Source organism: Bubalus kerabau, chromosome 18 (assembly GCF_029407905.1).
Source record: "Bubalus kerabau isolate K-KA32 ecotype Philippines breed swamp buffalo chromosome 18, PCC_UOA_SB_1v2, whole genome shotgun sequence".
In the NCBI taxonomy this organism is placed as follows: Eukaryota; Metazoa; Chordata; class Mammalia; order Artiodactyla; family Bovidae; genus Bubalus; species Bubalus kerabau.
In genome coordinates, this window is record NC_073641.1 from 9511989 (window position 1) to 9537595 (window position 25607).

Consider the following 25607-nt stretch of genomic DNA (forward strand, 5'->3'; position numbering starts at 1 on the left):
GGCAGGGGTGCTGGCAACATCTCTCTGACTAGCTTCACTGCGTGTTAGCTACATTAAGTCAGTTTTCCATTTCTCTGAGCCTCAGTCTCCACATTCACAAAATGAAGAGCACAACAGAACCATACTTTGAAGGTTGTGTAAGGATTCAGTGAGTTAATACACAAAAATTTTAGAATGATACCTAGCTCTCAGAGATTTTGTTTAGACACCCAGTTGTGTCTGTTTGCAACCCCATGGACTGCAGCACTCCAGGTTTCCCTGTCCTTCACCATCTCCCAGATCTTGCTCAAACTCGTGTCCATTGAGTTGGTAATGCCATCCAACCATCTCATCCTCTGTCACACACTTCTCCTCCTGCCCTCAATCTTTCCAAGCATCAAGATATTTTTGAGTAAGTCAGCTCTTCACATCAAGGGCCCAACTGAGAAATTATAAGCCATTATTATCTGCTAGGTGAACCGACATGGGTTGTGAAAGAATTCACAGAAGTATGAACAAAGGAAGAAATGAGAGTTTTTAATCACTTTCCAGAGGAGGAAAGGGGCCAGATGCATAGAGTGTTGTTGATCCCGAAGGGTGAGGGTTTGAGTCTTTTACTGAGTTTTAAAGGGCAAGGTAGGGATTCCCTGGTATCTCAGCTGGTAAAGAATCTGCCTGCAATGCAGGAAACCCCAGTTCAATTCCTGAGTCAGGAAGATCCACTGGAGAAGGGATAAGCTACTCCAGTATTCTTGGGCTTCCCTGGTGGCTCAACTGGTAAAGAATATGCCTGCAATGTGGGAGACCTGGGTTCAGAAGATTCCCTGGAGAAGGGAACAGCTACCCACTCAGTATTCTGGCCTGGAGAATTCTATGGACTATATAGTCCATGAGGTCACAAAGAGCTGGGCAGGACTGAGAAACTTTCACTTTCAAAGGGCAAGGTACAGGAAAGAAGGCATGGGTTCCTACATACTTTGATCCACAGTTGTATCTGGACTGACTGTGCTTCTACAGGATGTGAGTTTTTTGAGAATAGACCTTCTGTCATCAGTGATTTTCCAGTTGGTTATCTAAAGGAGACTTGATAGTGGTCATTGACAGGAATTGCTCCATTTTGAACCATGTTAGGTGTATTTATATTATCATTGTTTTTGTTATTTCTGGACAAATGCAAAGGCCTTCATTTGCCATCACTATGGTGCCTCTTGATTCATATTTGGGTGACGTGCTGTCTTGAATCAGTAGCTGCACTCCCAGACCATTAACATTCTGGAGTTTACTAAAAATTAGAGCAATCACATTTCATCACACTGAGAAAAGCTTGTTTCATTTCTGCTCTGTCCACAGTGGATCTGGTATCTCTATGCTTTCAAAGCCAGTTGAGTCAGTGAGTTACCCAGATGACCTAAAGTTAGTGAAATCTTCTGCCCGAATCATCTTCCAGAAAGCACCGAGTGACTCCATAGACGAAACTCAATTCCCAGGGAAAGGTCAGGGTTCCCACTATCCTGACCCTCTTAAAGGAGGTCTGCTTCGTTGTTTGTAAATCCTGGGTCTCAGTATTATCAGCAGCATCCTAGGAAAATCATCTTAGTTCATCCCTGTACCTCTCACCAGAATTTTATTAAAACCATTCCAGACTGAAGTGGGCTTCCACATTACCCTGAGGGAACCACCCGGCCTCTGCAAGAAGCACCCCCGCTCCCGTGTCCTCTGCTCTGTCCTCAGAGGGAACCTGGGCTGCAGCAAAAGAGGCAGCGGCAGGGGGAATGTTGATGGTGAAGTTTGGGGTGGAGTCTTAGCAGAGGAAGAACTGTTCTGAAAGTTGACAACACAAGCTGATCACTCCCCAGGCTGCTGCCCCTGCCAGCAATCTCTCCTGTGAGTGTTGGAGTGTGAGTGAAGGGGAGTAGATATCCTTTGTAAAGTAAGGTGTTTAGGCTGCACAAGCTTTATAATCACACTCAGCTAACAAGCTTCTAGGACTCAGGGGTTTGGGGTACCTAGTGACATCCCTCCTGATCAGTTCCATTCTAAATTCCCAGGGACACCATCGATTCACACACTTTACTGCAGGACAAACCCTGTGCTGGGCTCCAAAAATACCCAACCACATCACTGCCGGCTTCATACCCACCAAATGGTCTTTATCAGAAATGCCTTCACGACACAACCCAGGGAACCATCTGCGCCAAATATGATTTTTAGCTGCCTGAATAATAAGGCCATTGTATTGGAACCAGCTTTAATTCTTTTTTTATTTGTATAATATAGATTAATTGTAATAGTCACAAAGATAATAGCCAGCTTTTAGCATAGCTAATCTCCATAATAGCATGGAGATTCTGTATCAGGCCACTAAGCCCTTTGCCTGCTTTGTCTACTTGAACCCTGGCAAACAAGCCCTCTAAGGGGCTTGCCCCATACCACATATGAGGACACAGAGGTCAGGTTCAGAAGACATTAAGTAACATGCCCAAGGTCATCCAGCTGATATATGGCATGAGAAAGGCAGAACTTGAAGTAGGTGTCTGCTTCCATAGTTAATCTCCTTTCTTTTTAAAGTGCTTGTGTTTCAGCCTCCTCACGGACAAATACAGATCACTCTGGGCCTCCATCTCAGCTTCCAGCTCAGAACTCTGCACCTACTAGAACCTCACAGACCTCTTCTGATTCACCTTCCCCCTGCTGAGGTTCATTGATCTTCTGACACCTGCCCTGTCCACCTCTGACTCCACCCCATCTCTCTCTGTTCTTGTCATCATATCATCCATGACTACTGAATACCAAACAAAAGCAAGAACTATTAGTTTTGGAAGCCCTCACAGGTATGAAATGAATTCAGAATATTTGGCTGCCAGCCTGCTGAAACTTGAGGCATCAAGCAAGCACATGTTGTTCAAATTTGGGGATTTTTCTAGAGCTGCATGGCTCCCTTAGCTTTCGTTCCACATTCTTTGGGTGCTTGGCTGGACATTCAATGTACAGCTTTAAATTTAACTTCCCAGCCCTGATAACAACCCAACGCTGTTAAATGGACCAGTGTACCTGGTAATTCATCTTACTTGAAATGTTCACAGCTGGGCGAGCATGCCTTCATTATCATAGAAATCACTTGAATGTTTAACAAACATATCTGGCGTATTCTCAGCATTCATGGTTCCCATTTTCACCTAACCTGTCATGATGCGTGCTATATGTACATAACTCAACAATTCTTGCAGAGATGGTTTTTCACTTTGTCTGAGAAAAGACATCCAGGTTTCAGACTGTTTTAGGAGAGAGGCTTCTCATTCTTCAATAGCCTCTGTGTTTTGACTCTGAGTAGCTATTCACCCAGGGTGACAGGTCCTCCTCCTATTCAAGATCTGGTTTAAGATTCAAACCCTGCTTGAAGGTTTCACTGAGTAACAACACATCTCCTGTGCGGTGGTGTAACACTCCCTTTCCAGAGCTGATAGTGTGTGGTTGCTATTTCTCCTGGGTTCCTAGGTCACATGAGCATGGGCCCTTCCTTTCGATTCCCGGGATTTGCCAGTTTCTATTTCTTTTGTGCACTTCCCACACACTTTTCTGTTTCTCATAGTGCTGTGCCCTCTGTGAACGCTCTACAGATGGAAGACAATGTAGGGCGACAGGATATCATGTTTCTTTGAAAATATCGCAAAGAGCCACCAGAAGCCACAGATCAGGTATCTTTAAACAACAAAAAAACATATAGCCTGTTCCTTTTTTTGCAGATGGCCGGCAATTGAGTTGGAGAGAAAAGATTTTACGGATGGCATGATAAACCATGTTAAGTTAGTGTGGTAGATCCTTGGTGTTCTCCAATGTGCAATTTTAATGAGCTTCCTCATGATAGAAGAGGAATCAGACCAACTGTCCAGGCATACACGTAGAGCTTATCCTACATATTGTTGGCTCAGCGAGTGTTTAAAAATTTAGAAATTAGCTGCCAAGAAATTTATAAAAATAGAACATATCACAAATATATTTCCAGCTTCTCTTTAAAAAGTCAAACAAGTTTCTTTTTTTGGAAAACAGGCAATGCTGAATCCATATTCCCATTCCAAGATCTCTTTGGATGCGGTGTGAGTCCTTTCTTTTTCTACAGTACTCATCATTTTCTACTTTTATCTTCCAGCAATAAGTCAGAGTTCATCTAACACTTATTTTTTCACTTTTTTTAAATTTTAGTATTTTTCTTTTCAAAAAGCAAGAAAAGTAGACTGAGAGGGCTGCATGTTTTATGTTTGTTTTTTTTTTTTTTTTTCCAAAAAGTGTGTTAGAGGTACATTTCTAATGGAGAGGAAAACTATGACAATGTGTTTAACAGGAAAATTGTGTATGAGTGAAATAACACAGTTTAATGTTCCATTATGATGAGAACTATGATCTGGTCAAGAATATATCCAGCTTCAAGTAACAGAATATTCAAACATATTGGCTGAAGTATGAGGGCTAGCAGCTCCACGAAGCTGTCAGAGACACAGGCTCCTGTTTTTGTTTTCCATCTTTTGTGCAGTTTTCATGTCCGTGGTTGAAAAGCACTTTGCATATTTCAGGGACTGAGAAGGAAAAGAGATATGAGGCAACCTTCCCCAGGCCCTCTGCCTGTGCCCTCTCGCCAGGATTCTGTCACATGTCTATTCCTCATAGCAAGGAAACTGGGTAATCACGTTTCAGCCCCTAGAAGTGCGACAGAAAAAGAGAAGGGGGCTGAGTGAGCCCTTCCGTGCTATCACCACCATCAGCATGTGAAAAGCTGTGTGTGGAACAGGCGGAAATGGAAATACCCTCAGAGTGCACTGATGAACCTGGCTCTCTTCATCCCTGGGCCTGGGCCTGGAGGCATCTGAGCTTGCGGTCCTTGGTCCCCGATCTATTGTTATTGTTGCACACGCTAACTTGAATCATTCAAGGTAGGAGCATGGTGTATCCAGGGAATCATTTTGCCGGATGTCAGAGCCCAGTATAACCCACGGCATCCACCCCCCGACTCCCACCCCCTCAGATCTGGGCTCTGCTTCCCTCTGTCAGGGCCCACACAGTAATGTTGGTGCAATAATAAAATTTTATTTCTTTGTAAGACATGGCCCCGAAATGAAAGTCAACCAGCTTTATAAGTAACTTAAGTCCTGTATTTATAGAGTCATTAAGGGTCTAAAGGAACACTTAAATTTTTCTACCATATTTTATTACATTGTGTGAGGGATATTATTATGTTATAATAATATTTGCAATTCTAGAGATTTGCTAAAGCTTTAGACTGTATCTCCTGTGAATTCCAGGGGTCTATTGTGTGTAATAAATTACTAGCTGTGTGGTACAGATCAAAGCAAGGCCCTCAGGGAATCAGGAGAGGGATTAGCATGGGTTGGACTGATTAGGAAGACTTGCATCTTCATGGCTGGAGCAAATGGACACACAAACTAAATTCAAGTAATGGATTCCTTTTCTCCAAGATTATAGCAACATCTCAATTACCTAGAATTCAGACATCTTGTAATTTCTCCTATCTGGAACACTTCAGAAAAACACTAAAAGAAGCACAAAAGTTTACTAGACTAGCCAAAAGAGAACTCACTAAGTCTATATACTGAAATGTAAATGTTTTATTTCTAAGGAAACCTCACTCAGACTATGAAGCCTTTGGTTTACTTAAGAGTTCACTAAGACCAGTTTATCTGGTTTCAGTGTAAAGTAGGAATGGCTGGTCTAAAGAGACCTCATACAGGGCAGGAATAGAGACCCAGACCTCAGGAACAGGCCCGAGGGCACGGCAGGAATGGGGCGGGAAGGGTGGGGTTAGCTGAGAGGGCACACACTGCCCTGTGCAAAACAGAGCTGATGGGCAGGCGCTGCAGGGAGCTCAACCCAGTGCTCCGTAATGAGGGCCAGGGTGGGAGGAGTGGGAGGGAGGCTCCAGACGGAGGGGCAAATGTATATCTATGGCTGATTCACATTGTTGTACAGCAGAAATCAACACAGCATGTAAAGCAATTGTCTCCCAATTAAAAATAAATTTTTAAAAAGAGAGACATCACAGAAGTAAACTCACTGATAGAGGCAAGATGTTATACCAGCAGAACAAATGCAAGGAAGGATACAAGAACTATTCTAAAAATCAGAAATCCAAAGACATTGCTGCCCAGAACCATCTAAAAGAAACCATCTAATGAAGGCCAGTTTTGAACCCCTATAAGAAAGGTGATTTTTAACCCTCATTCTGAGTTATCAAAATGGTTAATTTATATTGAGAGTCACCATTTAGAGAACTGTGTTTTCCATTTCAAAAAAAGATTTTCACTTAAATGATTACAATAAATAGGTTTTCAATCTTAAAAGGAATAAGTTTCAGTTGTCTTGAAAATTCCTATTGGGGAGGACTTAATTCCCTAATAATGCTAGAGAGATGTGACTATATGTATTATATCTATAGAGTGAAGTTATGTGTATATGTTCAATTTGTAAAAAACATGAGAAAACAATCCATGTTCAAGAGATGACCATCCTTTTCTAATTAGAATCCACTTTGAGTCAAGCTGTAAATATTGCCATACTTGAACACAGAATGAAATAAACATGCTCCAGGATATTTACTGACCCATACTAACTCCTTAAGTCAATGTGAGTCCAATACAAATTGCTTCCAAAGCATTCTAACCCCCCGCCTCTCACATACAACTCAGGCAGGACTGGACATTACAAGACAGAAAACAGAACAACCAAAGTCTAATGCTTATTAACCACAAGCATATGGAACACTCAAGCATGGTTTAATGACTATGTTCCAACTGAACCACAATACTGAAACGCATCACTTCCAGTAAATGGACACTAAATATTTTCCATTAAAGAAGTATCAAGTAACAGTCTCAAAACTCAGGTCTTTCTCAATGACTCTTCTGTTCAATAACCCTACTGCCTAAAAGGATATACGTTATATAGTGTCTGACACTTCAACAGGAAGCAATGTAGAACTACTTGGCAGTTGGCTTTTTTCATATCTCTTTGATAGAGGGTGCTTTCTTCTCCTACTCAAATGAAAGAAGGGTTGGACTTTATCAAGCACCTCCTCTCGGGTATTCCTAATCCGGTTTGGCAGCACCATTTGCCCCAGAAGTGGGGTAGACAGCAAGGGCAAGAACATTACTCTGAAGGCCATGTGAAGAAGTAATGAGCATCTTGCCTGCATCGGTGAGTCTAATACAAGGGCCAGCATCTGCAGGAAAACCAAGGATTTAGAGAGCATCCAGAGATTGAAAGGTTAAATAGAGATAAGTAAAGAAGAAGCGTCAGTTTTGCTATCAACCTTGATTCTCAGGCTAGGAATCAGCACCATTGTTATCCTCATCATTATGATTATATTTATGAATAAAACTCTATGCCAAACATTTTATATACACAAACTCTTATTTAATCCTATGAGGTAGCTGTTGCTTTCCCATTTTTATTGCTAAGGGTGTGAAAGAGTAAAGAAAGAGATTTAAGTGGTAGAAAATGGTAGCATTGGGGTTTGAACCCACACATCTGACTCCAAAGCTCACACCTTAAATCCTGATCAATGTTCTTATGCTCACTAAAGTAACCACATCACCTTCCAACGTCTTCCACCGAGTCAGGCTCAAGGAAACTGCCTCAGTTCTGCTTGGAGGAAGTGGCAGCATCAGGATAGGACTGGTGGTGTTCCAACCCTTTGTGGCTCAGATTCTGGTCTTTGTTTCTCTCTGGCCTCCTGTATTTCCTAATTACTATCCTAGCTCATGTTAACCCCTAACATCTTCTTTCACTGTCCTGCCCAAGCTCTACGATTACAATCCACCCATGTAGCTCTGTGTCACAGAAAGCAAAAATGATTAAACTGTAGGGAAAGGGCTTCCCTTGTTGAATTTGTCTTTAAACATGTAGAAGATCAATTGCCTAGTTCTATAGCTGCCAGGTATTGAAAACCCCAAGGTAAGTTGACTCAACAGTTTGTGGGTTTCCTATTAGCCACCTCCCCAATCACCTCAAATATATCTACTAAGATCCTTTTTACTTTCCCATAAAGCTGATTGCTTTCTCTCTACTAAAATCTTTCAGCATCACTTTCCTTTGGATACTTGTTCCCAAATCTTTAAAAATTTTTATCCCTTTAATTAATTGGCCCATAGAGATGAAGCCAAATGCCTGGGCTGTCCAGGAGGAGGAAATGTTCCATAAGGAAGAGGGGGAAACTGTTGACCTCCCCTTCTATACACCATTCTGTCCCACCCACAGTCGTTGCTTTAGCTTAGAGGAAAGGGAAGATCTAATACATCTTCCATTCTTAGTTAAAACTGTGGGAATCAACTTCCTCCTCCTGCCACCTCTCTTCTTAGGGGCATCACCTGCTTGTTTTCTTTTGCCTGGGTGGTGGCTTTCTCTGAGGACTGTTTTGAAGTAATTTGCATGCTTGGGTAGCCAAAAGAACCTAATTCCTGTCTTCTTCACCCCCTTCACCATCATGCCATTTTACCATTGTTTTATTTTCCCTGGAACTATAGCCACCAGCTTCTCATGGTCTTCGCTCGAGTTTCTCCCTCTCTGCAGAGCTCCTTCCTACTCATGAGAACCAGAGCCAGCTGGCTTTCCCACCTCCTCCACACTTATCACCAACACTTTCAAAGTCTGGCCTGCCCCAGCCCACGTGTTGGGTTGGGGGAAAAGGGAGTTTCAGATCAGCTGAAAGAGAAAAGTGGCTGGTATGGAAAACTGGGAATTAAGGGAACATCAAGGTCAGCCCCAGGGTGAAGAGCTGCTCAGGCTGGGCTGGGCCCAGGATCCAGAGCCAGAAGCCCCAGAGGGCTCAACTGAGAGCAGAGTGAGTGAGAGGTGGGAACCAGGCAAGGGGATGAGTCACACAGAGCAGCCCAACGCCCAGGGCCAATCCAGAAGAGGGGCCAGGTCAAAGCAAGTCATGACAGGAGAAGCGCAGGACAGAGGTGAATCCAAGGACAGGAATCGAGAGGCAAAAACGGAGCAGAGTTGAAGGGAGGCAGAGGAAATCAAGTGTCAAACAACAAGACGACAGGGGGTAAGGAGTGTGGTATGCTATCCAAGGGCTGAGTTTAAATTCCACCACCTAAATAACACCCCAGCCATATTTGCATCTGTTCATTCTAGAGGCATATGTAGGTTCATGCACTATAAAGCCACAAGGGGCTTCTAATGGTTTCTTACTCCCTGATCTGAGGCATCGTTTCCAAGAGAGGCCAAGGACAGTTAAGTCTGGCTTCCCCCCACAGGCTATTATTCTTTTGCTCATTAGTTGGGTGCAGATCTGGACTCAAGTCCCAGTTTTGCTGGTTAAAGTTGCCCTACCATTTGGTTGGTTTTGGCCACAAAATGACAATGCTGTATGGTTCAACCTAGTATCACAAGAGCTTAGACAGCTTACTTTTCTAAGCCTCAGTTGTCTTTTCTGTAAAATGGGGAATGCACCTCCCATGCTATAGTGATTAGATAAAGTCACAGATTTTAAGGTGTTTGATATAATGTCTCACACCTGGTAAATGCTTAATGAACACTTATTATCCCTAGATTTTAGGAATAAACATTTGGAATTAAATTTGATAGTAAAACACTAAAAACATACACTAGGCAGGTAGTCCTGAACATACATATAACACTTTTGATACCTGCTAAAGCTGAAACTCCAATACTTTGGCCACCTCATGTGAAGAGTTGACTCATTGGAAAAGACCCTGATGCTGGGAGAGATTGAGGGCAGGAGGAGAAGGGGATGACAGAGGATGAGATGGCTGGATGGCATCACCGACTCCATGGACATGAGTTTGAGTGAGCTCTGGGAGTTGGTGATGGACAGGGAGGCCTGGTGTGCTGCAATTCATGGGGTCGCAAAGAGTCAGACACAACTGAGCGACTGAACTGAACTGAAGGGAACTTTTCATGCAAAGATGGGCACAATAAAGGACACAAATGGTATGGACCTAACAGAAGCAGAAGATATTAAGAAGAGGTGGCAAGAATACATAGAACTATACAAAAAAGATCTTCACTACCCAGATAATCACAATGGTGTGATCACTCACCTAGAGCCAGACATCCTGGAATGTGAAGTCAAGTGGGCCTTAGGAAGCATCACTACGAACAAAGCTAGTGGAGGTGATGGAATTCCAGCTGAACTATTTCAAATCCTAAAAGATGATGCTGTGAAAGTGCTACACTCAATATGCCCGCAAATTTGGAAACTCAGCAGTGTCCACAGGACTGGAAAAGGTCAGTTTTCATTCCAATCCCAAAGAAAGGCAATGCCAAAGAATGCTCAAACTACTGCACAATTGCACTCATCTGACACGCTAACTAAGTAATGCTCAAAATTCTTCAAGCCAGGCTTTAACAGTACATGAACCCATGAACTTCCAGATGTTCAACCTGGATTTAGAAAAGGCAGAGGAACCAGAGATTAAATTGCCAACATCTGCTAGATCATCTGAAAAAGCAAGAGAGTTCCAGAAAAACATCTACTTCTGCTTTATTGACTATGCCAAAGCCTTTGATTGTGTGGATCACAACAAACTGTAGAAAGTTCTTCAAGAGATGGGAATACCAGACCACCTGACCTGCTTCCTGAGAAATCTGTATGCAGGTCAAGAAGCAACAGTAAGAACTGACATGGAACAACAGACTGGCTCCAAATTGGGAAAGGAGTACGTCAAGGTTATATATCATCACCCTGCTTATTTAACTTATATGCAGAGTACATCATGAGAAATGCTGGGCTGGATGAAGCACAAGCTGAAATCAAGATTGCCAGGAGAAATATCAATAACCTCGGACATGCAGATGACACTACCCTTTGGCAGAAAGCAAAGAACTAAAGAGCCTCTTGATGAAAGTGAAAGAGAAGAGTGAAAGAGTTGGCTTCAAACTCAACATTCAGGAAACTAATATCATGGCATCTACTCCCATCACTTCATGGGAAATAGATGGGGAAACAGTGGAAACAATGGCTGACTTTATTTTTGGGAGCTCCAAAATCACTGCAGATGGTGACTGCAGCCATGAAATTAAAAGACGCTTGCTCCTTGAAAAAAAAGTTATGACCAACCTAGACAGCATATTCAAAAGCAGAGACATTACTTTGCCAACAAAGGTCCATCTAGTCAAAGCTGGGGTTTTTCCAGTAGTTAGGTATGGATGTGAGAGTTGGACTATAAAGAAAGCTGAGTATTGAAGAATTGATGTTTTTGAACTGTTGTGTTGGAGAAGACTCAAGAGTCTCTTGGACAGCAAGGAGATCCAACCAGTCCATCCTAGAGGAAATCAACCCTGATTATTCATTGGAAGAACTCATGCTGAAGCTGAAACTCCAGTACTTTGGCCACCTGATTCAAAGAACTGACTCATTTGAAAAGACCCTGATGCTGAGGAAAATTGAAGCCAGGAGGAGAAGGGGATGACAGAGGATGAGATGGTTGGATGGCATCACCAACCTGATGGACATGAGTTTAGGTAAACTCCAGGAGTTGGTGATGCAGAGAGGCCTGGCATGTTGCAGTCCATGGGGTCGCAAAGAATTGGACACAACTGAGCGACTGAAATGAAATGAGTATGCAGCCCTGAGGGATCTGTTTTATCTCCATCTAACTCAAGCAGGAGTGGGACAACGCAGTGTTAATTGCTCAGTCCTCTCTGACTCGTTATGACCCCATGGACTGTAGCCTGCCAGGCTCCTCTGCCCATGAGCATGCTCCAGGCAAGAATACTGGAGTGGGTTGCCATGCCCTCCCTTCAGGGCATCTTCTCAACCCAGGGGTTGAACCCAGGTCTCTTGCATGACAGGCAGATCCTTTACCATCTGAGCCACCAGGGAAGCCAAGGAGTAGAGATATGTTTAAAACCATAGCAGACTTAGAAGTCAGCTGGATAGTGGTTGAATGAATCTGTCTTTACCACTGGATGACCTTGAACAAATCATTCCACCTTTCTGAACGTCAGCCTACTTACTGGTTCTCTGAGAATAGCAATAGTACCTGCAGAAATACTGCCCGTGACATATTAGCACAACACATGACAAATCGTGAAGGATCGATATAGTAGTCCTCATGTGTTGATCAGATGTCAACTCTGACTCAGGTCTGCTTACATATTCCAGCTCCCAGCACAAAGCCACAGCAGCTCTTGCACAGGAGGAGAACAATAGATAAGCGCACCTGCCTATCTTCCATCCATTGCCCCATCTCCCACCTAGATTCTAGGACTTGTCTTGCCTGGAGGTCCTGGACTTACTGTGCTGCCAGTCATCAGCTATTTGTTCACGGCAGGTTAATCTGGGAGGCGATCTGGCTTGGTCTAGGAACTCTTATTTCGCCTGTGGTTTTGGGGTTTCAGAGGTTGAAGGACAATTTATGGCAGGTGGAGAATTTCCCATTCAAAATATAACAGCTTATTTTAATTTAAAAGATCTGTTAATTTAATTTAAAAGATCTTGGACATCAAATGACTCTTATGAAGGAGAATATTAATTGGTTTCAGCAAAATGGTCACACTTCTGTGACCAGGCAAAGAGAGAACGTTTCCTTCTACATGCAGATGGATTTCAAAACTCGGTGCAGAGAGCCAGCAAGGATCCATTGATGTACAGCTGAGGCTGAAATGTCTGCAGGCACTGGGCTGAGCCTGGTCCATCTGCTGTTTTTCCCAGTGGAAAGTTGAGCTATACCAACCTCACTGCAGCCAGATTACATGTTGCTACTGGGAGTCATGTTAAGTCATCTTGCACAAAAATCTGCACAAACAAGCCAAGTTTCTTCAGTAAAAATCAAAGGCCCACTCCTCTCTCTCATCTTACCGGCTATACACCTCGAAGGCTCCCACGTTGCCACCTGCTGCTTAAACTCTGCTGATTTCAGTGCAAAGAGTATCTACTCAATTTGTGCGGGGTAACCCACGCTGCACAAACAGACTATGGCGGTGAAACAGAAGCAGCTAAGGGAGCTAAGAACACACTACTGAGACATGGGCATGGTGGGCAGAAGCAACAGGGACCATGGGACAATTTCACTTTGGTTCAAAAGAAGGAAACTGGTGGACCCTATAACATCAGGGAATGGTTCTATTGAAATTACTGACTCAAGAAAAAGTATTTGGCTCAGTTAACAAGTCAATAAAATTTCTGGTATTTCTTTCTTTCTTTCTTTTTTTTTTTTTTGGTAGTATATAACTTACAGATTCTGTAAAGATTGTCTTCTTTACAGAGTGTGTGCATGCTAAGTCGCTTCAGGCATGTCTGACTCATTGTGATCCCCTGGACTATAGCCCATCAGGCTCCTCTGCCCATGGGGATGCTCCAGGCAAGAACACTAGAGTGGGTTTCCATGCCCTCCTCCAGGAGATCTTCCTGACCCAGGCATCGAACCCATGTCTCCTAGGTCTCCTGCTTTGGCAAGCAGGTTCTTTACCACTAGCACCACCTGGGAAGCCCTCTTTATAGAGTATGTGGGAACAAATTCAAGTCCAAGATGAACATTGAAATTAGACCCAGTTGGCCTCTAATGCAGCTGAAGAGGTTCAGGGGATTTTATGTCTTATTCAGCAACACATCATATTGGGCCCAACAAATTGTACCTGAGAATCAACTGGGCCAGAAGACAGAAACAATAGGAATTTCTATGATACCTAAATGTGAGACATCCAGAAACCTCTATCTCTGGAAAATGGCTCATTTCTCTCCATATCTATTCTGAGGTATATTAATCTCAATTAAGAGAAATGAATTGAAAACAAATTAGTCTTGGGCAAGTGTGTTTAACCACCAGAGTCCCTTCCCTGTTGATTACATGTAATATGCTGAGACAAGAAGGTCATATTCCTATGGAAATTAGTATCTTGCCTGAGAGGTAGTTTTTACCGAAGCCATGGCATCTGCCATTCCCTTTTGCTCTGTGGGTTTTTGCTGCAACTTTGGCAGGAGTTTCTGGGTGGAAAACCAAAAGGTATCAGACTTAAGTATCTCAAGTGACAGTAGCTTGAGGTCTCGCCATCCCTCTTCCTTTTTATCCTCCCTTCTTGGGAGTGATAAATGACCATCAGCACTTTCCAGGGGAAATCATGAGCTTGTTCATGAGCCCGATGCCCGAGTGAAGAGAGAGGGATTGTGAAAATCCAGAGAACCAGCCAGTTCATGACCACTTAGGCACATACAGCATCGGTTCCACATCTTTGACAAAGATGCTATTAGAGGAAACTCTTCTCGTTTCCACTGTGGCAGAGTGGCCTATACTTGTTCTCTTCTTGATGATGATGTGAGAATTAATGAGGACCGCCATCCACTTTTAACTTCTCAAAGAACCTCTATGAATAAAGTCATTTCAAGGGAGTAATGGGGATGGTGAATGCTGTGATCTCTTCAAGAAAATTAGAGATACCAAGGGAGCATTTCATGTAAAGATGGGCACAATAAAGGACAGAAATGGTATGGACCTAACAGAAGCAGAAGATACTAAGAAGAGATGGCAAGAATACACAGAAGAACTGTACAAAAAAGATCTTCATGACCCAGATAATCACTGACCTAGAGCCAGATATCCTGGAATGTGAAGTCAAGTGGGCCTTAGAAAGCATCACTACGAACAAAGCTAGTGGAGGTGATGGAATTCCAGTTGAGCTATTTTAAATCCTGAAAGATGATGCTGTGAAAGTGCTGCACTCAATATGCCAGCAAATTTGGAAAACTCAGCAGTGTCCACAGGACTGGAAAAGGTCAGTTTTCATTCCAATCCCAAAGAAAGACAATGCCAAAGAATGCTCAAACTACTGCACAATTGCACTCATCTCACATGCTAGTAAAGTAATGCTCAAAATTCTCCAAGCCAGGCTTCAGCAGTATGTGAACTGTGAACTTCCTGATGTTCAAGCTGGTTTTAGAAAAGGCAGAGGAACCAGAGATCAAATTGCCAATATCCGCTGGATCATGGAAAAAGCAAGAGAGTTCCAGAAGAACATCTATTTCTGCTTTATTGACTATGCCAAAGCCTTTGACTGTGTGGATCACAATAAACTGTGGAAAATTCTGAAAGAGATGGGAATACCAGACCACCTGACCTGCCTCTTGAGAAATCTGTATGCAGGTCAGGAAGCAACAGTTAGAACTGGACATGGAACAACAGACTGGTTCCAAATAGGAAAAGGAGTTCGTCAAGGCTGTATATTGTCACCCTGCTTATTTAACTTCTATTCAGAGTACATCATGAGAAACGCTGGACTGGAAGAAACACAAGCTGGAATCAAGATTGCCGGGAGAAATATTAATAACCTCAGATATGCAGATGACACCACCGTTATGGCAGAAAGTGAAGAGGAACTCAAAAGCCTCTTGATGGAAGTGAAAGTGGAGAGTGAAAAAGTTGGCTCAAAGCTCAACATTCAGAAAACAAAGATCATGGCATCCGGTCCCATCACTTCATGGGAAATAGATGGGGAAACAGTGGAAACAATGTCAGACTTTATTTTTCTGGGCTTCAAAATCACTACAGATGGTGACTGCAGCCATGAAATTAAAAGATGCTTACTCCTTGGAAGGAAAGTTATGACCAACCTAGATAGCATATTCAAAAGCAGAGACATTACTTTGCCAACAAAGGTTCGTCTAGTCAAGGCTATGGTTTTTCCTGTGGTCGTGTATGGATGTGAGAGTTGGACTGTGAAGAAGGTTGAGCGCTAAAGAATTGATGCCTTTAAACTGTGGTGCTGGAGAAGACTCTTGAGAGTCCCTTGGACTGCAAGGAGATCCACCCAGTCCATTCTGAAGGAGATCAGCCCTGAGATTTCTTTGGAAGGAAAGATGCTAAAGCTGAAACTCCAGTACTTTGGCCACCTCATGCGAAGAGTTGACTCATTAGAAAAGACTCTGATGCTGGGAGGGATTGGGGCCAGGAGGAGAAGGGGACAACAGAGGATGAGATGGCTGGATGGCATCACTGACTCGATGGACGTGAGTCTGAGTGAACTCCGGGAGTTGGTGATGGACAGGGAGGCCTGGTATGCTGCGATTCATGGGGTCGCAAAGAGTCGGACACGACTGAGAGACTGAACTGAACTGAACTGAATGCCGTGATACAAATCAAGTATCTGAAAGCAAGTTCCAATAAAGGCTATTAATATACTCATTGGACTCTGTTAGGGGTTTCCTATGTACAAGGCACTGTTCTAAGAACTGTTTATATAACTGTATATATACTTCAAAATAACCTGATGAGGAACTTCTCTGGTGGTCCAGTAGTTAAGATTCCATCTTCCAATGTAGGGGGCATGGGTTCGATCTCTGGTCAGGGAACTAAGCTCCTAATTGTTGCAGAGTGTGGCCACATATTAAAAAAACAACAACAACAATGTTATGAGGTAGGCATGGCTACCCAGACAGACAAATGAAAAACTGAGCCACAGAAAGATCAAGCAATAACTCATTTAAGATTATGCAAGTACTCGGCAGTAGCCCCAGGCTTTGAATTGAGGTAGTCTGACTCTAGAACCCAGGCTTTTCCTTGCTACTTTGCACTGTTTTGTATTCACCTTAGATTTGTTAAGGCCTACTGGTTCTACTGTATTCTATTCAAACTCTCTCTCTGAAATGGAGAAAATGATGGGGCTAAATTTCTTTCTGCAAGTCTAGGATTCTCTTTGCCACGTTCCAGCTGATGAATTCTCCTCTAATTAGTTTGGAATGCTGTGCTGTGCTCAGTTGCTCAGTGTGTTGGACTCTCCGTAGCCCATGGGCCAGGCTCCTCTGTCCATGGAATTTTCCAGGTAAGAACACTGGAGTGGGTTGCTATTTCCTACTCCAGAGGATCTTCCTGACTCAGGGATCAAACCCATGCCTCTTGCATCTCCTGCATTGGCAGGAGTGTTCTTTACCACTAGTGTCACCTGGGAAACCTCTAGTTTGGGATGAATTAATCTTTTTTTTTTCAAATTTATTTATTTTAATTGGAGGCTAATTACTTTACAATATTGTATTGGTTTTGCCATACATCAACATGAATCCTCCATGGGTGTACACAGTGTTCCCCATCCTGAACCTCCCTCCCCGTACCATCCCTCTGGGTCATCCCAGTGCACCAGCCCCAAGCATCCTGTCTCAGGCATCAAACCTGGACGGGCGATTCATTTCACATATGATATTATACATGTTTCAATGCCATTCTCCCAAATCATCCCACCCTCTCCCTCTCCCACAGAGTCCAAAAGACTGTTCTATACATCTGTGTCTCTTTTGCTGTCTCACATACAGTGTTATCGTTATCATTCTAAATTCCATATATATATGTTAGTATACTGTATTGGTGTTTTTCTTTCTGGCTTACTTCACTCTGTATAACAGGCTCCAGTTTCATCCACCTCATTAGAACTGATTCAAATGTATTCTTTTTAATGGCTGAGTAATGCTCCATTGTGTATATGTACCACAGCTTTCTTATCTATTCATCTGCTGATGGACATCTAGGTTGCTTCCATGTCCTGGCTGTTATAAACAGTGCTGCGATGAACATTGGGGTACACGTGTCTCTTTCCCTTCTGGTTTCCTCAGTGTGAATGCCCAGCAGTGGGATTGCTGGATCATAAGGCAGTTCTATTTCCAGTTTTTTAAGGAATCACCACACTGTTCTCCATAGTGGCTGTACTAGTTTGCATTCCCACCAGCAGTGTAAGAGGGTTCCCTTTTCTCTACATCCTCTCCAGCATTTATTGCTTGTAGGCTTTTGGATCGCAGCCATTCTGACTGGCATGAAATGGTACTGCACTGTGGTTTTGATTTGCATTTCTCTGATAATGAGTGATGTTGAGCATCTTTTCATGTGTTTGTTAACCATCTGTATGTCTTCTTTGGAGAAATGTCTGTTTAGTTCTTTGGCCCATTTTTTTGATTGGGTCATTTATTTTTCTGGAATTGAGCTGCAGGAGTTGCTTGTATATTTTTGAGATTAATTCTTTGTCAGTTGCTTCATTTGCTATTATTTTCTCCCATTCTGAAGGCTGTCTTTTCACCTTGCTTATAGTTTCCTTTGTTGTGCAGAAGCTTTTAATTTTAATTAGGTCCCATTTGTTTATTTTTGCTTTTATTTCCAATATTCTGGGAGATGGGTCATAGAGGATCCTGATGTGATGTATGTCAGAGAGTGTTTTGCCTATGTTCTCCTCTAGGAGTTTTATAGTTTCTGGTCTTACATTTAGATCTTTAATCCATTTTAAGTTTATTTTTGTGTATGGTGTTAGAAAGTGTTCTAGTTTCATTCTTTTACAAGCAGTTGACCAGATTTCCCAGCACCACTTGTTAAAGAGATTGTCTTTAATCCATTGTATATTCTTGCCTCCTCTGTCAAAGATAAGGTGTCCATATGTGCGTGGACTTATCTCTGGGCTTTCTATTTTGTTCCATTGATCTATATTTCTGTCTTTGTGCCAGTACCATACTGTCTTGATGACTGTGGCTTTGTAGTAGAGCCTGAAGTCAGGTAGGTTGATTCCTCCAGTTCCATTCTTCTTTCTCAAGATTGCTTTCACTATTTGAGGGTTTTTGTATTTCCATACAAATTGTGAAATTATTTGTTCTAGCTCTGTGAAAAATAACCGTTGGTAGCTTGATAGGGGTTGCATTGAATCTATAGATTGCTTTGAGTAGTATACTCATTTTTACTATATTGATTCTTCTGATCCATGAACACAGTATATTTCTCCATCTATTAGTGTCCTCTTTGATTTCTTTCACCAGTGTTTTATAGTTTTCTATATATAGGTCTTTTGTTTCTTTAGGTAGATATATTTTAAGTATTTCATTCTTTTCGTTGCAACAGTGAATGGAATTGTTTCCTTAATTTCTCTTTCTATTTTCTCATTATCAGTGTATAGGAATGCAAGGGATTTCTGTGTGTTGATTTTACATCCTGAAACTTTACTATATTCATTGATTAGCTCTAGTAATTTTCTGGTGGAGTCTTTAGGGTTTTCTATGTAGAGGATCATGTTATCTGCAGTGAGAGTTTTACTTCTTCTTTTCCAATTTGGATTCCTTTTATTTCTTTTTCTACTCTGATTGCTGTGGCCAAAACTTCCAAAACTATGTTGAATAGTAGTGGTGAAAGTGGGCACCCTTGTCTTGTTCCTGACTTTAGGGGAAATGCTTTCAATATTTCACCATTGAGGATAATGTTTGCTGTGGGTTTGTCATATATAGCTTGTATTATATTGAAGTATGTTCCTTCTAGTCCTGCTTTCTGGAGAGTTTTTATCATAAATGGATGTTGAATTTTGTCAAAGGCTTTTTCTGCATCCATTGAGATAATCATATGGCTTTTATTTTTCAATTTGTTAATGTGGTGTATTACATTGATTGATTTGCAGATATTGAAGAATCCTTGCATCCCTGGGATAAAGCCCACTTGGTCATGATGTATGATCTTTTTAATGTGTTGTTGGATTCTGATTGCTAGAATTTTGTTAAGGATTTTTGCATCTATGTTCATCAGTGACATTGGCCTGTAGTTTTCTTATTTTGTGGCATCTTTGTCAGGTTTTGGTATTAGGGTGATGGTGGCCTCATAGAATGAGTTTGGAAGTTTACCTTCCTCTGCAATTTTCTGGAAGAGTTTGAGTAGGATAGGTGTTAGCTCTTCTCTAAATTTTTGGTTGAATTCAACTGTGAAGCTGTCTGGACCTGGGCTTTTGTTTGCTGGAAGATTTCTGATTACAGTTTCAATTTCCGTGCTTGTGATAGGTCTGTTAAGATTTTCTATTTCTTCCTGCTTCAGTTTTGGAAAGTTGTATTTTTCTAAGAATTTATCCATTTCTTCCAAGGTGTCCATTTTATTAGCATATAATTGCTGATAGTAGTCTCTTATGATCCTTTGTATTTCTGTGTTGTCTGTTGTGATCTCTCCACTTTCATTTCTAACTTTATCGATTTGATTTTTCTCCCTTTGTTTCTTGATGAGCCTGGCTAATGATTTGTCAATTTTATTTATCCTCTCAAAGAACCAGCTTTTGGCTTTGTTGATTTTTGCTATGGTTTCTTTTGTTTCTTTTGCATTTATTTCTGCTCTAATTTTTAAGATTTCTTCCCTTCTACTAACCCTGGGGTTCTTCATTTCTTCCTTTTCTAGTTGCTTTAGGTGTAGAGTTAGGTTCTTTATTTGACTTTTTTCTTGTTTCTTGAGGTATGCCTGTATTGCTATGAACCTTCCCCCTAGCACTGCTTTTACAGTGTCCCACAGGTTTTGGGTTGTTGTGGTTTCATTTTCATTCATTTCTATGCATATTTTGATTTCTTTTTTGATTTCTTCTGTGATTTGTTGGTTATTCAGCAGCGTGTTGTTCAGCCTCCATATGTTGGAATTTTTAATAGTTTTTCTCCTGTAATTGAGATATAATCTTACTGCATTGTGGTCAGAAAAGATGCTTGGAATGATTTCAATTTTTTTGAATTTACCAAGGCTAGATTTGTGGCCCAGGATGTGATCTATCCTGGAGAAGGTTCCATGTGCACTTGAGAAAAAGATGAAATTCATTGTTTTGGGGTGAAATGTCCTATAGATATCAGTTAGGTCTAACTGGTCTATTGTATCATTTAAAGTTTGTGTTTCCTTGTTAATTTTCTGTTTAGTTGATCTATCCATAGGTATGAGTGGGGTATTAAAGTCTCCCACTATTATTGTGTTATTGTTAATTTCCCCTTTCATACTTGTTAGCATTTGTCTTACATATTGTGGTGCTCCTATGTTGGGTGCATATATATTTATAATTGTTATATCTTCTTGGATTGATCCTTTGATCATTATGTAGTGTCCTTCTTTGGTCTCTTTTCACAGCCTTAAAGTTCATTTTATCTGATATGAGTATTGCTACTCCTGTTTTCTTTTGATCTCTATTTGTGTGGAATATCTTTTTCCAGCCCTTCACTTTCAGTCTGTATGTGTCCCTTGTTTTGAGGTGGGTCTCTTGTAGACAACATATATAGTGGTCTTGTTTTTTTATCCATTCAGCCAGTCTTTGTCTTTTAGTTGGGGCATTCAAACCCATTTATGTTTAAAGTAATTGTTGATGAGTATGCTCCCATTGCCATTTACTTTATTGTTTTGGGTTCAAGTTTATACACCCTTTTTGTGTTTCCTGTCTCGAGAAGATCCTTTAGCATTTGTTGGAGAGCTGGTTTGGTGGTGCTGAATTCTCTCAGCTTTTGCTTGTCTGTAAAGCTTTTGATTTCTCCTTCATATTTGAATGAGATCCTTGCTGGGTACAGTAATCTGGGCTGTAGGTTATTTTCTTTCATCACTTTAAGTATGTCCTGCCATTCCCTCCTGGCCTGAAGAGTTTCTATTGAAAGATCAGCTGTTATCCTTATGAGAATCCCCTTGTGTATTATTTGTTGTTTTTGTCTTGCTGCTTTTAATATTTGTTCTTTGTGTTTGATCCTTGTTAATTTGATTAATATGTGTCTTGGGGTGTTTCGCCTTGGGTTCATCCTGTTTGGGACTCTCTGGGTTTCTTGGACTTGGGTGATTATTTCCTTCCCCATTTTAGGGAAGTTTTCAACTATTATCAACTCAAGTATTTTCTCATGGTCTTTCTGTCTTCTTCTTCTGGGACTCCTATTATTCGAATGTTGGGGCATTTAACATTGTCCCAGAGGTCTCTGAGATTGTCCTCATTTCTTTTAATTCATTTTTCTTTTTTCCTCTCTGCTTCATTTATTTCTACAATTCTATCTTCTACCCCACTAATCCTATCTTCTGCCTCTGTTATTATACACTATTTGTTCCCTCCAGAGTGTTTTTGTTTTGTTCTGTTTTTAGGATTCCCTGGTGGCTCAGAGGTTAAAGCATCTGCCTGCAATGCGGGAGACCTGGGTTCGATCCCTGGGTCGGGATGATCCCCTGGAGAAGGAAATGGCAACCCACTCCAGTATTCTTGCCTGGAGAATCCCATGGACGGAGGAGCCTGGTGGGCTATAGCCCACTGGGTCACAAAGAGTCGAAAATGACTGAGCAACTTAGCGTTTGGCTTTTAGAGTGTTTTTGATCTCATTTATTGCATTATTCATTATATATTGACTCTTTTTTACTTCTTCTAGGTCCTTCCTTGCTAAACTTTTCTTGTGTCCTCTCAGTTCTTGTCTCCAGGCTATTTATCTGTGATTCCATTTTGTTTTCAAGATTTTGGATCATTTTCACTATCATTATTTGGAATTCTTTATCAGGTAGATTCCCTATATCTTCCTCTTTTGTTTGGTTTGGTGGGCATTTATCCTGTTCCTTTACCTGTTGGGTATTCCTCTGTCTCTTCATCTTGTTTATATTGCTTGTTTGGGGTGGCCTTTCTGTATTCTGGCAGTTTGTGGAGTTCTCTTTATTGTGGAGTTTCCTCGCTGTAGGTGAAGTTGTATGGGTGGCTTGTCAAGGTTTCCTGGTTAGGGAAGCTTGTGTCGGTGTTCTGGTGGGTAGAGCTGGATTTCTTCTCTCTGGAATGCAAGGAAGTGTCCAGTAATGAGTTATGAGATGTTAATGCGTTTGGAGTGACTTTGGGCAGCCTGTGTATTGAAGTATATTCCTGTGTTGCTGGAGAAGTTGCGTGGTGTGTCTTGCTCTGGAACTTGTTGGCCCTTGGGTGGTGCTCGGTTTCAGTGTACGTATGGAGGCATTTGATGAGCTCCTGTCAATTAATGTTCCCTGGAGTCAGGAGTTCTCTGGTGTTCTCAGGATTTGGACTTAAGCCTCCTGCTTCTGGTTTTCAGTCTTATTTTTATAGTAGCCTCAAGACTTCTCCATCTATCCGGCACCATTGATAAAACATCTAGGTTAAGGATGAAAAGTTTCTCCACAGTGAGGGACACCCAGAGAGGTTCACAGAGTTACATGGAGAAGAGAAGAGGGAGGAGGGAGATAGAGGTTACCAGGCTGAGATGAGGTGGAAACAAAAGGGGAGAGAGCAAGCTAGCCAGTATTCACTTCTTTATGTGCACTCCACAGTCTGGACCGCTCAGAGATGTTCATGGAGTTATATAGAGAAGAGGAGAGAGAGGAAGGAGACAGAGGTGGCCAGGAGGATAAAGGGGGGAATCAAAAGGAGCAAGACAGATCCAGCCAGTAATCAGTTCCCTAAGTGTTCTCCACCATCCGGAACACACACAAAGATTCACAGAGTCGGGTAGAGAAGAGAAGGGGGAGGGAGGAGATAGAGGTGACCTGGTGGAGAAAGAGAGTCCAAAGGGGGAGAGAGCAGTCAAGCCAGTAATCTCGCTCCCAAGTAAAAATGGTACTGAAGATTGGGTTCCCAAAGGTACAAAATTGATAACAAATACCAAAAAGCAAAGATTAAAACTCTAGAGGTTGGATTTTCAAAAATATTAAAAAAAATTTTTTTTAAGTCACAAAAATTATAAAATACATATATATGAACTTTGCTTTCATTTTTGGATAGTTCCTTGATCCGGCTTATATTTCTCAAGTTCTATAGGCCCCTTCCTATACAGTCCATGCTAACTACAGGGTTTTAATCTATTGCACCTGTCACTTCCAAGGTGGTTCCCTCTGTTTTAGCTTCTTCTGTTTGCTGGTCTCTTCAGTGTCTAATTTCTGCCCTGGCACAAGGGGGCGGTGGTGGACACTTTTTTAGGCTCACTTGTTCAGTCGCGCTGTGGGGAGGGAGGAATACTGCAAACAAATAACACTGGCATGTGTTCGCAGTGTCTGGGCCGCACTGGGTTTGCCCCCGCTCACAGCATGTGTGCTTTCCCTGTCTACACTGCTTAGGCTCTAGGTTGCTCTGCCAGGAACTGTCTGAGGCCGGCCCTGGGTTGTATGCACTTCTGACGTCTAAGCCGCTCAGGTTCAGGTACACGAGTAGTCCTCAGAGGCACAGACTCAGTTGGGCCTGCGTTTTGTGCCCTTTCCAGGTCCGAGCAGCTCAGGTGATGAGGTGTGTGGCGAACATGGTCGCTGCTACTTATCACCTCCCCCATCCCTGTTGCTTGGTTTTCTGGGTGTACAACCGGCACATCTTCTCAGGCAGATGTTGACCGTCCAGAATCCCAAGAAGTCTTAGTTAGCAATGAAGCCTGCTTGCAGTTTGGAAGATAATGCCTCTCTGGGGCTGTGATTGCCCTCTTCTGGCTCTGGCTGCCTGTCACTGGAGGGGGATGGTCTACAGCCAGCTACCTCTGCTCAGTCCTTTGTTCTGTGAGCAGGCCTGGCAGTATCTTAGGTTAGGGCTTTTAGCATGGTAGCTATCCCACAGTCTGGTTTGCTAGCCCAAGTTAGTTCCCTCAGCATTCAGGCCCAGTCCTTACTCTAAGCAACGCAGCCTGCGCCTCCCTGCCCAGCCCCCGCTTGCTAGTGGCGGATGCAGGCCACTGCGCTGCTTCTCTGCTGGGGGAGTTATGTTGGGCACGTAATCTGTGGGTTTTAATTATTTATTTATTTATCCTCCCGATTATGTTGTCCTCTGTGGTTCCAAGGCTCACCACAGACTTGGCAGTGAGAGTGTTTCCTGGTGTTTGGAAACATCTCTCTTTTTTAAGACTTCCTTCCCAGCATGGAGCTCCATCCCTACCTCTTTTGTCTCTCTTTTTGTCTTTTATATTTTTTCCTACCTCCTTTCCAAGACAATGGGCTGCTTTTCTGGGTGCCTGATGTCCTCTGCCGGCATTCAGAAGTTGTTTTGTGCAATTTACTCAGTGTTCAAATGTTCTTTTGATGAATTTGTGGGGGAGAAAGTGGTCTCCCCGTCCTATTCCTCCGCCATCTTAGGACTGCCTCTCCTGATGAATTAATCTTCCTTTGCCTCTGCCCCCCAAAATGTTTCTGTGGCGCTTTCAGACTGCTCCCCCTAGAGGAGTACTTTGGAATTTCAATGTAACAGTTGAATGAATGTATTAGAGGCAAAATGTCTACACCAGCAATGCAACCCTAACAAATGAACAAGCACAACAATGAAACTCACTCACTGGATTTATGCCAGCCACTCCTATATGCCCATCTGTAATCTGAGGTTGCCCAGATGAGTCCATCAGCAGGCTTTTCAGTGGAAGTTGTTAGAATTCCACGGTCCTCCAAGACTTTCTTTCTCTGCAGGGAAGGTTGGAGCAAAGAGTGGAAGATTTGTGCCTCTGTGGGCTGCACAAGGCTGCCAGCCAGCATGCAGAGCCTCAAAATTAGCACACAGTTCCTACAGTTCCTTAGCAACGTTGATGGGCTCTTGTCTTTCATTAAGCATCCTGAAAGTCAATCTCTTGATGGATCCCCCAAAAGGAAAAGTCAAGGAGGAAAGAGTTTGTTTTCAGATGCAGTTTAATGGCAACCAACTTACAAAGCACATAAAAAATAATTTGCTCCTTGGAGAAATATTTAATTAAGATAAATACCCCAAAAGTTATTTCACATAGATCTGTTTAGAAAATGCCCAATTAGGGTAATATAGACCACATTTCAAGGACCACAGGAGACTGTTTTGCTTCACTTTTTGTCATTGTTGATACTCTAGGTTTCTAAGAGAATTTTATATATATATATATATATATATTCATGTTCAGGAGCAGAATATCCTATCTAAGGAAGGACTAGGAGCCATATTTGGTGGCACAATATCACCCC

General features: G+C 42.2%; 1 long non-coding RNA gene across 1 annotated transcript; it reads right to left on the bottom strand.

Moving 5' to 3' along the window:
- Positions 1-4371: 4371 nt before the first annotated feature.
- Positions 4372-8602, bottom strand: LOC129632958 (uncharacterized). The gene is made up of 2 exons (XR_008704771.1): positions 8483-8602; positions 4372-4671 (listed from the first exon to the last, which is right to left on the bottom strand). It is a non-coding gene; the product is annotated as an uncharacterized LOC129632958 (long non-coding RNA).
- Positions 8603-25607: the final 17005 nt, after the last annotated feature.